This window comes from Grammomys surdaster, unplaced genomic scaffold (genome assembly GCF_004785775.1).
Source record: "Grammomys surdaster isolate TR1022 unplaced genomic scaffold, NIH_TR_1.0 135, whole genome shotgun sequence".
Lineage (NCBI taxonomy): Eukaryota > Metazoa > Chordata > Mammalia > Rodentia > Muridae > Grammomys > Grammomys surdaster.
The window spans coordinates 1,693,681-1,705,068 of record NW_021604593.1 but is presented as its reverse complement, the minus strand read 5'-3'; the positions used below and the strand labels follow the sequence as shown (position 1 = coordinate 1,705,068).

At 43.8% G+C, this 11,388-nt stretch overlaps 1 long non-coding RNA gene and 1 other non-coding gene across 2 annotated transcripts; both read left to right on the top strand.

Annotated features, from left to right (window-relative positions):
* The first annotated feature begins 4,480 nt into the window (after window positions 1-4,480).
* LOC114617235 lies at window positions 4,481-9,875 on the top strand. The gene is made up of 4 exons (XR_003710754.1): window positions 4,481-4,563; window positions 5,564-5,598; window positions 7,403-7,480; window positions 8,159-9,875. It is a non-coding gene; the product is annotated as an uncharacterized LOC114617235 (long non-coding RNA).
* LOC114617286 lies at window positions 7,836-8,031 on the top strand. The gene has a single exon (XR_003710767.1). It is a non-coding gene; the product is annotated as a small nucleolar RNA SNORA74 (small nucleolar RNA).
* Window positions 9,876-11,388: the final 1,513 nt, after the last annotated feature.

The following is an 11,388-nucleotide window of genomic DNA, read 5'->3' as shown; positions in this document are numbered from 1 at the left end:
TTCTCCTTCTCCTTCTCCTTCTCCTTCTCCTTCTCCTTCTCCTTCTCTCCTTCTCCTTCTCCTTCTCCTTCTCCTTCTTCTTTTCAAATTTATTTTTACATGTATGGGTTTTTTGACTTTGTGTCTGTGACTCACATGCCTTGTGACCTCAGAGGCCAGAAGAGGGCAGCGGATCCTCTCAGACTGTAGCTGAGCTGCCATGTGGGTGCTAAGAGTAGAACCTGGGCCCTATGGAAGAGCAGCCAAGTGCTCTTAACTTCTGAGCCATCTCTCCAGGCCCTCTGTATTCTTTCCATTGTTATTTTGACATCTTTTTTTTTTTTTTTTTTTTTTTTGGTTTTTGGAGACAGGGTTTCTCTGTGTAGTCCTGGCTATCCTGGAACTCACTCTGTAGACCAGGCTGGCCTCAAACTCAGAAATCTGCCTGTCTCTGCCTCCCAAGTGCTGGGATTAAAGGCGTGTGCCACCACCGCCCGGCTTATTTTAACATCTCTATTGAGATATAATTCATATACCAGATTATCCACTCATTTAAAGTATACAGTTCAGTCATCCACCGTGGTACACACCAGAATAATAATAATTCCAGAAGCTGTTGTAGGATGATCACCAAGAGTTCAGGGCCAGCTTGAGCTACATAGTAAATTTGAGGTTAGACTAAGCTATATAGTGAGACTCTGTGTCAAGAAAGGAAGAAAGAAAGAGAGAGAGAGAGAGAGAGAGAGAGAGAGAGAGAGAGAGAAAGAGAGAGAGAGAAGAAAGAAAGAAAGAAAGAAAGAAAGAAAGAAAGAAAGAAAGAAAGAGGAAGAAAGAAAAGAAAGGGAGAAGAAAGAAAGGAAGAGAGAAAGCTGGTAATGGCACTGCCTTTAATCCCAGCACATGGGAAGCAGAAGCTCGCAGCAGATCTCTGGGTTCAAGGCCAGCCTGGTCTACATAGGGAATTACAGGACAGCCAGGGCTACACAAAGAAACCTTGTCTTGAAAAACAAAAAAGAAAGGAAGAAAAGAAGGAAGGAAGGAAGGAAGGAAGGAAGGAAGGAAGGAAGGAAGAGGGCTCGAGAGATACTGAACAGTTAGGAACCCTTCCTGATCTTCAAGAGGGCCCGAGTTCCATTCTCAGCTCCTTTAATCCCCGCACTCAGGAGGATCAGTGGATCTTTGTCACATCAAGGTGAATGTTGTGATCACAGGTGCCACTGACCCTGGCTGCTAGACTGCTCTCCAAAGCAGCTGTACCATTCTGCATAGCTACCAGAAACACAGGAGGGCTTTAATCTCTCTGCATTTTGACAATCTAACTATGCATTTGAGAAATAATGAGGGCAACACAGAATCCTTACCTAACTCGGGTAAATAAAATAGAGATGTATAATATAGAGCTGGTGTGATGTAGAGATGGATAAAGAGTCTCCTGTAAACACTTAGGTCGGGGAGAGAATCAGCCGTCTCTAGAACTCTCCCTGCCATGCTACCTGCTAAAGCCTATATGTGTAATGTATGATATTCCCTACTAGACTATAGACAGTGCACAAACAGGAATCTCTATCTCTCTGACTTTGTCTGCATCTGTTGAATGGTTATGTGAACAAATTATTTAGTATTTTTCTACTGATGGTCCCTGTTGAGGTAGAAAAGGAAGAGTAGTCTGAATGGCAAAGGGGATTAAGGAAGAAACAAGGACGAGTGGGTAGAGCGAAGAGAAGGGGGAAGGCAAGGAAGAAGAAAGAAGCTCAGGGACTATTTCTCCAGGCTGGATTTCTGTTCTATGGCCATCATCCTTTGCTTCTCACCTACCGACATTGTTGGTCCGGACATGTTCCCTCCTGGGCTGCATAATGAGTCTATGGCCCAGATGAGCTACATAGCAAGGTCTCAAAGATCTGGGATTTAATTTTGAGCCCTGTGAAAAAAGAGAAACGTTTCTTCTTTATTTTATTATTATCCCCACAGCCTTGTCTCTGAAGGTATTATAAGAGTCAAAAATATGGGAAAATGGGGCAATGGGACAGTGGTTAAGAGTACTGGCTGCTCTTCCAGAGGTCCTAAATTCAATCCCCAACAACCACATGGTGGCTCACAACCATCTGTAATGGCATCTGATGCACTCTTCTGATGTGTGTCCGAAGACAGCTACTGTGTACTCATATAAAATAAATAAATAAATCTTTTAAAAAATATAGAAAAATATTGATAATACAGATAACAACAAAATACCAGGGAGGCAGAGACAGGTGGATTTCTGAGTTCGAGGCCAGCCAGGTCTACAGAATGAGTTCCAGGACAGCTAGGGCTACACAGAGAAACCCTGTCTCGAAAAAAAAAAAAAAAAAAAAAAAAAAAAAAAAAAAACACCAAAATACCTACAAATACATAAATCTACCTTTTTGATGACTTAAAAGGATATATTTTGTTTGTTTCATTTTATTTTTTTGAGTCAGGGTTTTTCTGTGTAGCCCTATCTATCCTGGAACTAACTCTGCAGACCAGGCTGGCCTTGAACTCACAGAGATCTGTCTACTTTTGAGTGCTGGGATTAAAGAAGTGTGCCACCACCTGATGACTGGATGTGCTTTTTTTTTTTCCCAAAGGGGAGAGAGTTTATTCAGGGCAAAGGGCAAAAGTGGGGGGAGAGAAATAGAGGAAGATGGTGGAGAAAGAGGGAGAGAGAGAGAGAAGAGAGAGAAGTGGAGGCCGGCCATGACCATGTGGAGAGTGGGGGAAGGGAAGGGAGAGAGGCTAGGGGACAGAGAGAAGCTAGAGGCAAGAGAGCAAGAGAGTGGATGTGCTTTTTTAAAAGGCAGACTATGAAGGATTTTTTTTTTTACTATGAAAATAAATCATAATCCAGATTCTCCTCCATAGGGCACTAAATGGTTCATCCCTAAAAAGAAGTTGACTACCTTTCTACTATGGCATTAGAACAGGGCTCACCACATAGCCATACTCACAATAACTTTCTTTTACACAATTCTTGCTTTCTACTTCTGCCTAGACTAAGTTGTGAATACAATTGGCATCAGGTGATTGGTCTCTTTCTCCCCAAAGACTCTTACATCTTCCTATGTTCAGTTACTTCTGCCTCCTCTCTGAAGTCACGAATACACACATGCACGCACACACGAAGGCTGGCTTTCTCTGCCAGGTTTGTAATTCCTGAATCTACTTTGTAACTCCATCAAGCTCTGCTTTCTGACTCCCAGCCTTTCCTCCTTTCCTAGCGTCTCTGTTGATTATCACACCTGTCAGTAACGGTCAGGCCAGCCTCCTGGAATCAGCCACTGTCCTTGGCTTTCTTTCCCTCATCTGAGCTCTTATGAACTCTGCAGGTCATCCTGCCTTCTCTACTTTGTGGGTTTGAAAGGGAAGAGAGCAAAATATATGAGGTGCCCATGCACTTCCTCCTTTTACAGAGCTCTGCAGGACAATTACCCAGACAGTCTGTCAGGTTTAACAGGTCTCATAACCCTCCTTTTACAAATACGCTGTGACAATGCAGCTGGATGCTGCATTGATTATGACAGAGCCCCTGCCTTCCAGCCCAGCACTGACCATGTGACCTTTTAAATTACTGTATTTATGTAAGCCTTTCCCTAGCCAGGGGCAGTATCCAAGTCCATCAAACCTGGGGAGGAAGACTGGGGACTGCTATTTCTCTGGTGGTTTTTTTGGCTCCATAGCCTAGGGTCTCCTGTCCGAATCAATTTGGAGCACCATGTGTTTTCAAAGGTGTATGCTAGGGCTGGAATGCACAGGACCCCGCCCCCTTTCACTATGAAGGAACTGAGGAAATAGATAATAAAATCATGTTGGCAGATGCCAAGGACAGTGGCTGATTCCAGGAGGCTGGCCTGACAGGTGTGATAATCAACAGAGACGCTAGGAAAGGAGGATAGGCTGGGAGTCAGAAAGCAGAGCTTGATGGAGTTACAAAGTAGATTCAGGAATTACAAACCTGGCAGAGAAAGCCAGCCTTAGCTGCTGCCACTCAGTTAAGGATTTCAATGAAGGATGTCAGGGATGTGGTCTGCAGGGTCAGACTACAGCATTGACCGGCCTAATCTAAAGAGCATCCAGGAAAGATCCAGAGCACATGACCAAGCGATCTGCGTGTGTGGGAGTTCCATTAACCAAGTAACAACGCAGATGATGAAAGCCAGAAAAATCTGCATTTGGAGGTGCTAAAAGCGTAGGCTAGACCTGCAGAAACCGCGACCGCTAGCACTAGGTAGGCAGTCGGCTTTGCTCCCATTAGGACACAAGGCACTCTGAATTTAGCAGCTGCAAACCCAGGGCTCATATACTTAAGGAACCGGACGGGAGCCCAGGAAATGTAGCATTTGTGCAGAGACTAACCAATTCTCAAACCTAGGTCAGTTCAAATGGGGATTTTGCTGTCCTTCCTAGTCTCCCGGTGTGTTCCTAGCCCCGCCTTTCTTGGGCGGGAACTCATCGCCCCGCCCTGCAACCGCCACAGGGCGGGGCTCCCGCCCGCTCCCGGCTGCCCTTTTCCTCCGCGGCCTCTGCCGAGGCTGTTGTGTCCTGCGGAGCTCCGAGCACGTGTAGGTAAGTGAGGTCCCAAGGAGCAAGGGGTCTAGAGGATTTACTGACTCAGGCGAGAAGCGAGGTGAGAAGGTTTCTGCCTGGCCAGGGAAAGAAACTGGGGTTTGTTTTCTATTACCTCCGGCCTTGGAGGTCATCTTGAAGGGACTAGCCCGAAAAGTCGCCGCCAGTGAGGTGCGGTCCCTATCCATCTGGGGAGTCACCTGGAATGCGTCTCAGTTAGCATTTCCGGAGCCTGGACAGGGACCGAGAAAGGTTCGTGAGGAACACGTGTCAGCGGAGAACCAGATCTGCTTCAGCCCACGTCCTGAAGTAGCTTTTAGACCTAAAATGAGGCCTGTTTTCGTTTTCCTGTCCCTTTAAATTGGTTGGAATTGGTTAGATGTGAAGTTTGTGCTTGGATAACTTGCCCTCAGATATGTTAAAATGGAATGTAAATCGCCAGCCGTTGAGGTCCTTGGCACATCTCCCCTCACTCTTACTCCATCTACGTTCAATTACTGTTCGAAGTGTTAACTTTTATTGCCTTTTAAAGTGCCCTGTATTCAAGTCTCTAGATTTAGTCCGCACACTAGATAACTTTCTCACCCATCTCCCCCCTCTCCCCCCCATCTTTACTAAGGTGTCATTTTTAAGAGTGGGTCTCAAAGTGCAGGATGGCTGGTTCTGGAGGCAGTCTTACTGCCTCAGCTCCCTGCATGCTAGGATTCCAGGGATCAGCCACTAATAAGTTCACTGTGGTCCAATCTACCTGATGTACCAGGGGTACTGTCTACTGCCAATCTATAAATGAGAACTCCAGATAGTGGACTTGGTTAATGGAATGGTTATTTGGGAGTAGAGCTCCCAGAGTTAAGTTGTTAATCTATTGTTTCTTTCACTCAGCCCAACAAAGTGAAGGGGGTTTGAGGGCCAGAGATGGTTTTGGGTTTTTGCCTTTTAATTTAATTGCACAGGTTTTGTCAGCTGGCTGACTCTAATCTGGGGTGTTTTGATTTCATAGTGCCCAGCTGCCAGTTTGAGGAGATGCCTGTCCTGGTAAGTACAGTTCAGCCCATTCCCTTTGCCCCAGCTGTAGGCAGCTGCCTAGGTTTCCTTGTACCTAGGCAAGTGTTACACTGCTGGGAGAACAGCAGCCAATAGCTGGTTGGCATTCTGGGCCTGGTTCATGCCAACTCTGTTGTTAACTATACCAGGATGTCAGCATAGTTGCTTACCCATGAAGAGAAGAGCAAGTTCTATAGGAAGAAACCTAAGATCCAGGTCTTCTAACATGGAGGTTACTTAAATCACAACTTGGAAATGGAACTGAGTAAAAGCCGATGAGGGATATAAATAGGAGGGGAAAAAAGATCAAGTTTTAGTGCCTGTGAATGGTCAGAAGTGAGCCTGAGGCAGTGGAGGGAGTTATTGGACTGCACTTTCACTAAATATATTGCTGCCTCTACACAATAATAAAAGCTAAATCACGACCCCTTTTAGTGAGCTCCCTGTTGGGAATATCGAGTCTGGTGTTGTAGTGTGCAGGGTCCCTTCAGATTGTCCAGGCAACCTAGATGCCCAGTCTCAAAAATTACTAGTATTCTGCCCTCTAGCTGGTCAATAAGTTTACGCATATTAATTGATGATGGGGTTCTGGGAAGTAGCTTAGGTCAAACAGTACTATGTGACTATGTGAGCAGTTAGGTGCCCTTTTTTTTTTTTTTTTTAGAATGCTGATTTTCTAAGAAATGCCTCAATTTTAGGCAAGCAGTGATCACTCACGATGAATCTGAGGATTACCTAATAGAGCCAACATAGTTACTGCTTTTGTAAAAAATCCTGGTTTCCACAGGAAGACACAGCCTTAATTTCCAGAAGTCTCTCTCTTACCCTACCCCTTAAATGTTTTTTGGGAGGAGCCCTGAAAAAAGGCTGCTTGCCAGGCCCACCAAGCACCCCAGACTGAGCGTCTTCTGGCAGGTCAGTCAGGAGCCTCAGTGTTGCTCATCTTCATCATTGTCCTCCCCTTTACATCAACACCCCCTTTGATCCTCAGTGTAACACCTAGGCTACCTAGACATGCGCACTCGCACAGGCACGCGCACGCACACCTTTAATCAGTCAGAAAATAAATGTATCACAGTTACCACAGGAATGTTACTGCCCCATATATTACCCACTCCATCTACCTGCTCTTGGATTCATGCCCATAATTACTTTGATACTACTGCTCCTAAGTAACAGCACCAGCTTAGCCTTGAAAATACCCTCCAATAGACCCCTGAGCCTGCCTTACCTGTGGCCGTCCCTCTGGTGCACTAGCCTTAACATAACTTTCCTGTCCCTCAAATTCTTACTCCTCTCCTGCCATGAGTCCCACATCTAGCAACTTAGAGTAAATTTCACTAATCCTTATTTCTAAACTTGGATCAATTTCCCAGCTGCTGGTGCTGTCCTGCACCCAAAATAAAGCTGTTCCCTACTTTTGCTCTTCCTGATCCCTATCAGGGAAGATGTGGGCAGCAACTCATCAGACTTTACTATTCACCTCTTACAAGGACTCAGTTGAGCCTTGAATGCTTTGTGTGGAATTTGGGGTTCAAGTGTTAATGGTGAAATAGACTAATGTAAATGGTTTTTGGGCCAGTGGTGATCAAAGGGTGGTTGATTGAAGGCAAAATTTAGTGGGCTATGAGTTATATTTATTTTGTGTGTGGAAGGGAGTTTGGGACAACTTGTAAGAGTAATTTCTTTGTTTCAAATGTGTGGGACTCAGAGAAGGAAGGTTATTTACAATTTGAAGTATATAGTGCATTGTTGAGGTACTGTAGGCTGCTAAAACTTGCTTGCATTTTTTTAGGATGACTTGAAAGTAGAGTGGTCATCGACAGGCTGAAAGAAGTAATGATCCACAACAGGGCGCATGTGTGGTTCTCAGGTGAGTGTCTTGATTCTAGCATTGGCTACTTGGTATGCATCGGGAAACAAATGGGAAACAAGCTCACTCTTGGCAGTTACTGTAGAATTTTGGTATTTTTGTTTGAAAGTAGCATAAAATATTTTTGTGTCTGCCATTCCAATTAAGGAACGATTTATAGGAATATTATGTGTCTTAGACAAAATGTGTCTTGATTCTGTTCACTAAGAGTCTAAGCTTAGTCCCTGCCAAATGGCAGAGACTGGATAAAACTGAAAGCATAGAAAGTACTTCTGTGCATTCTGTATTCATGTCTGCTACCTGGGGTGGTCCTGGGATACATGAAATGGGAAAGGGGGAGATTTTTCCAGAACAGTCCATCAGTTGTCAGCTATCCAGGCTGTGGTGCCTGTGATTGTGTTACACTGTTGGAAGAGTAAACACTGCTTCATTAAGGGTTGGCTCCGAGCACTGTTTTGGTGTCCGGTGCTGAGTACCTTTGAGCAGTGTATTGCATCTCTGAGAGTGGAATAACTCCTTGTGGAGTTGGTCCTGGTCTAGGTGCAAACAATTTTCATGTTAAAAGAACAAGGGAATGGGACTGGGATGTAGCTGTGTGAATGAATATAGGACACTTGCCTCACGTGTACTAGGCCCTGTACCTTACTGACAACATGTCACCTTCTCCTTAAATTCTAGATCTGAATGAGATCTGCCTCCATCAGGACTTCAGGTTTCTGACAACACCCTGTTTTGAGTAATGTACATGGTCTCTGTAATGTAGAGGTACTTCAGTTCAGATGGGGAAAATTAAGTTTGCTTTAGAGGATTACAGAACTGTGATTCCAGAGAATGCTTGTAAAGTCCAGCTACCCTTTGGCAGATGAAGCAGTGAAGGAGCCCACACCCATGGCCTCTGAGTTACATCTCCAGCTATAATTTTTAGAGGGACTAGATGATGTCTGTGTACATGTGGCTGGCTACTTGCTAATTAAAAAGTAAGTGATTTTCAGACATCTGTTTGGATGGTAGCCATCTTAGGACAGCTTAGAATGTTCCAGAAAGTTTAGGATATTGCTTTTTAAAAGCAAAAGTTTGGGAAGTTCTTTTAATGGCCCAAGATAGTAAGTATTGTTAATATTGTCTTTAGTTTTGCAACTATGTTGCTTCTGTGTGTGAAAAGCAATGTATCAGCAAATGAACATGGTTATATTCCAGTAAAACATAACTGATGAACACTGACATTGGAATTTCATTGGCATTTTCAGAGTCGACATTCCCAAATGTTTGAAAGCTTAAGATTTTCCCAAGGAACACTTACAGAGATAGCGGAATATTTCTGACCTCTGAAGTTTAGGCCTTGAGGCTTGAAAAGCATTAGTCCCAGTATCAAAATATATCTTCACACTTTTTACATAGTCCTCCTGGGTTAGCCTTCTAAGTATAGATTCATGAACCACATGACAATCTTATTGGTATTCCTTATTGTAGAGGAATAAGGTGACTAAATTATCCTGAAGAAACAGAACATCCTTATTTCTTATCCCTGGGTTTATATGGCTTCTATCATAGTGTTTTTCTCTGTTTATAGGGAGCTTAAAGTGAAATTTAATCATGTGTATGACATGTATGTGTCTGCCTCTGGAGGGCAGAAGAGGACTTTGAATCCCCTGGAATGAGTGCTGAGAACTTAGTGATCTAGAGGACCAGCAAGATTAACCACTGAGCCATCTGTCCAGATAAAACACTTTTTGAGATAGGTCCTCTTTTTTTTGGTTGGCCTCATACTCAAACTGCCTCCATCCCTGAAGTGCTGGAATAATAGGTGAGGACTATCACATCTGGCAGATTCTGCAGCCTCTGTCTCCTGAGTTATGGAATTACAGATGCCACATCTGGTTGATCACAGTTTTGGAGACAGTCTTATGTAACCAAGACTGGCCTTAAACTTAATACAGAACAGTAACCTACTGTGTCTTGAAAGCATTCGGATACCTGCAAGTACCACCATGCCCTTCCTGCAGCAATTTTAATTTTGTATCTGCATTAAGTGTGGGAATGCATATGCTACTCAACAGTGCTAATGGGCATCAGAGGGTAACACGTTTTGCCACATGAGTCCTGGGAACTAGGTTGTCAGGCTTGCCCAGAGGCAGCTTTACCCAGTAAGCCTCCGGCAGGAAATTGGGTCTTAGACTGTTGAGGCTGCCTTCCTGGCCATGGGTAGGGATGCCCACAGCATAGTTTACTGTGATTTTGAAAGAGGATAATACTGTGGCTATTAATGCATGGATTCACTGGCCTAGGTGGTTTCAATGCCATAGATAGTGCAATTAAAGCAATTTTAATGGGATTTTCTAATTGATAAGTGGAGTTAATTAGTTTATTAGTTGAATCATTAAAGCATTCAAAACAACTTACAATGTTTTGTTTTATTTATTTTATTAATTTATTTTGTGGAGGGAAGTTGGAGAGACAGTTGTTTATCAGTTAAAGGGCCTGGCTGCTCTTCCAGAGGACCTAGGGTTCAATGCCAAAGGTAGTGCGAAACCATCTATAACTTCAGACCCAGGGGATCTGATGGCTTCTGTGGTACACAGGCAAAACACCCATTCACATGAAAATAAAAAGCTTTATAATTTACATTTGTTTTATACATACCAGCTTTTGCCTGCATGTATCTATGCCCTTTGTTCCTGGTGCCCTAGAACTGGAGATAAAAATGGTATGTGAGCCACTGGGGGCTCAGAACTAAACTTGGTACTGGACAAGGGCAACAAGTGGTGTTGGCAAATTGCTCTGAACAAGTTTTATCTCCCACATGTATATAAGTTAAAAGGAACATGTGAGAAGTGAGTAGGTGACCAGTGTGCTGTTCATTACTTTGACACTGTCAAAACAAGTGACATTTGTCTTGAAATGTGCCAGGTCTCAAATTACAATTAGAAAAACAAAACCCAGAGGGATAAATTCTAAGGATCCCAATGGGACACACAAAAAGCCACTTTAGCCCAGAGGAATTTACACAGGGAAAGGACAGGTAAGAGCAACTAATTATGACTTAAGAAGAATGGAAATTACTCTAGAGACTTGTGAATAGCTCCCATAAATGGAGCTGTGGAGAACTCTTAGGAGAACAATTCCACTGAGCTAACTAATAGTTGAAATTTTTACCTAGCAGCATCCCTGCCCTTACCACTGAAGGCTTGCCTACAATTTGCTAAATCATGGTTTTCAATTAGGTGCCACCCTACTTTTGTTGTTGTTTTTGATTTTGTTTTTCGAGACAGGGTTTCTCTGTGTAGACCAGGCTGGCCTACAGAAATCCACCTGCCTCTGCCTCCCAAGTGCTGGGATTAAAGGCATGTGCCACCACCGCCCGGCCCCACCCTACTTTCAAGTTATCCTGAAAAGGAAATCAAGCAAACTTTAGCAATTGTATAGAAGTAACATCAACACTCCCAGCTCTTTCCCAGGGATAGGTTTCTGGGCTGGATCTCTCCATTAGCAGCCAAGAATGCATAGTGATACTTCATTAACAGGTCTCTGCCTGGGCAGTTTTCCCAGCACTTGGAAGTCAAGCACAATGACCAGAAGTCTGCTATACATTCTTGTGTGTTGAGTGTGCTATAGCCACCTGGCTCCACTTTACCTGACTGCTCTCACAGGCCTGTTGGCTAGCGTTTTAGATTCACAAGGAAGATCCTAGTAAAGTTAATTTTCGTGGAGAGTTGCTGGGGCCATGTATAGCCATAAAGTGTACCTTCTGCTCTTTAGTGACTTAAAGATAATAGATGCTTTCTTAATGATAGAAATTTCCTGTGGGCTTGTGAACCCCTTCAAGGTGTCTGGAAACTGAACTTTGGTCCTCTACAAAACCACCATACGCTTTTAATTGCCAAACCATCTCTCCCACCACCTAAGCTTCT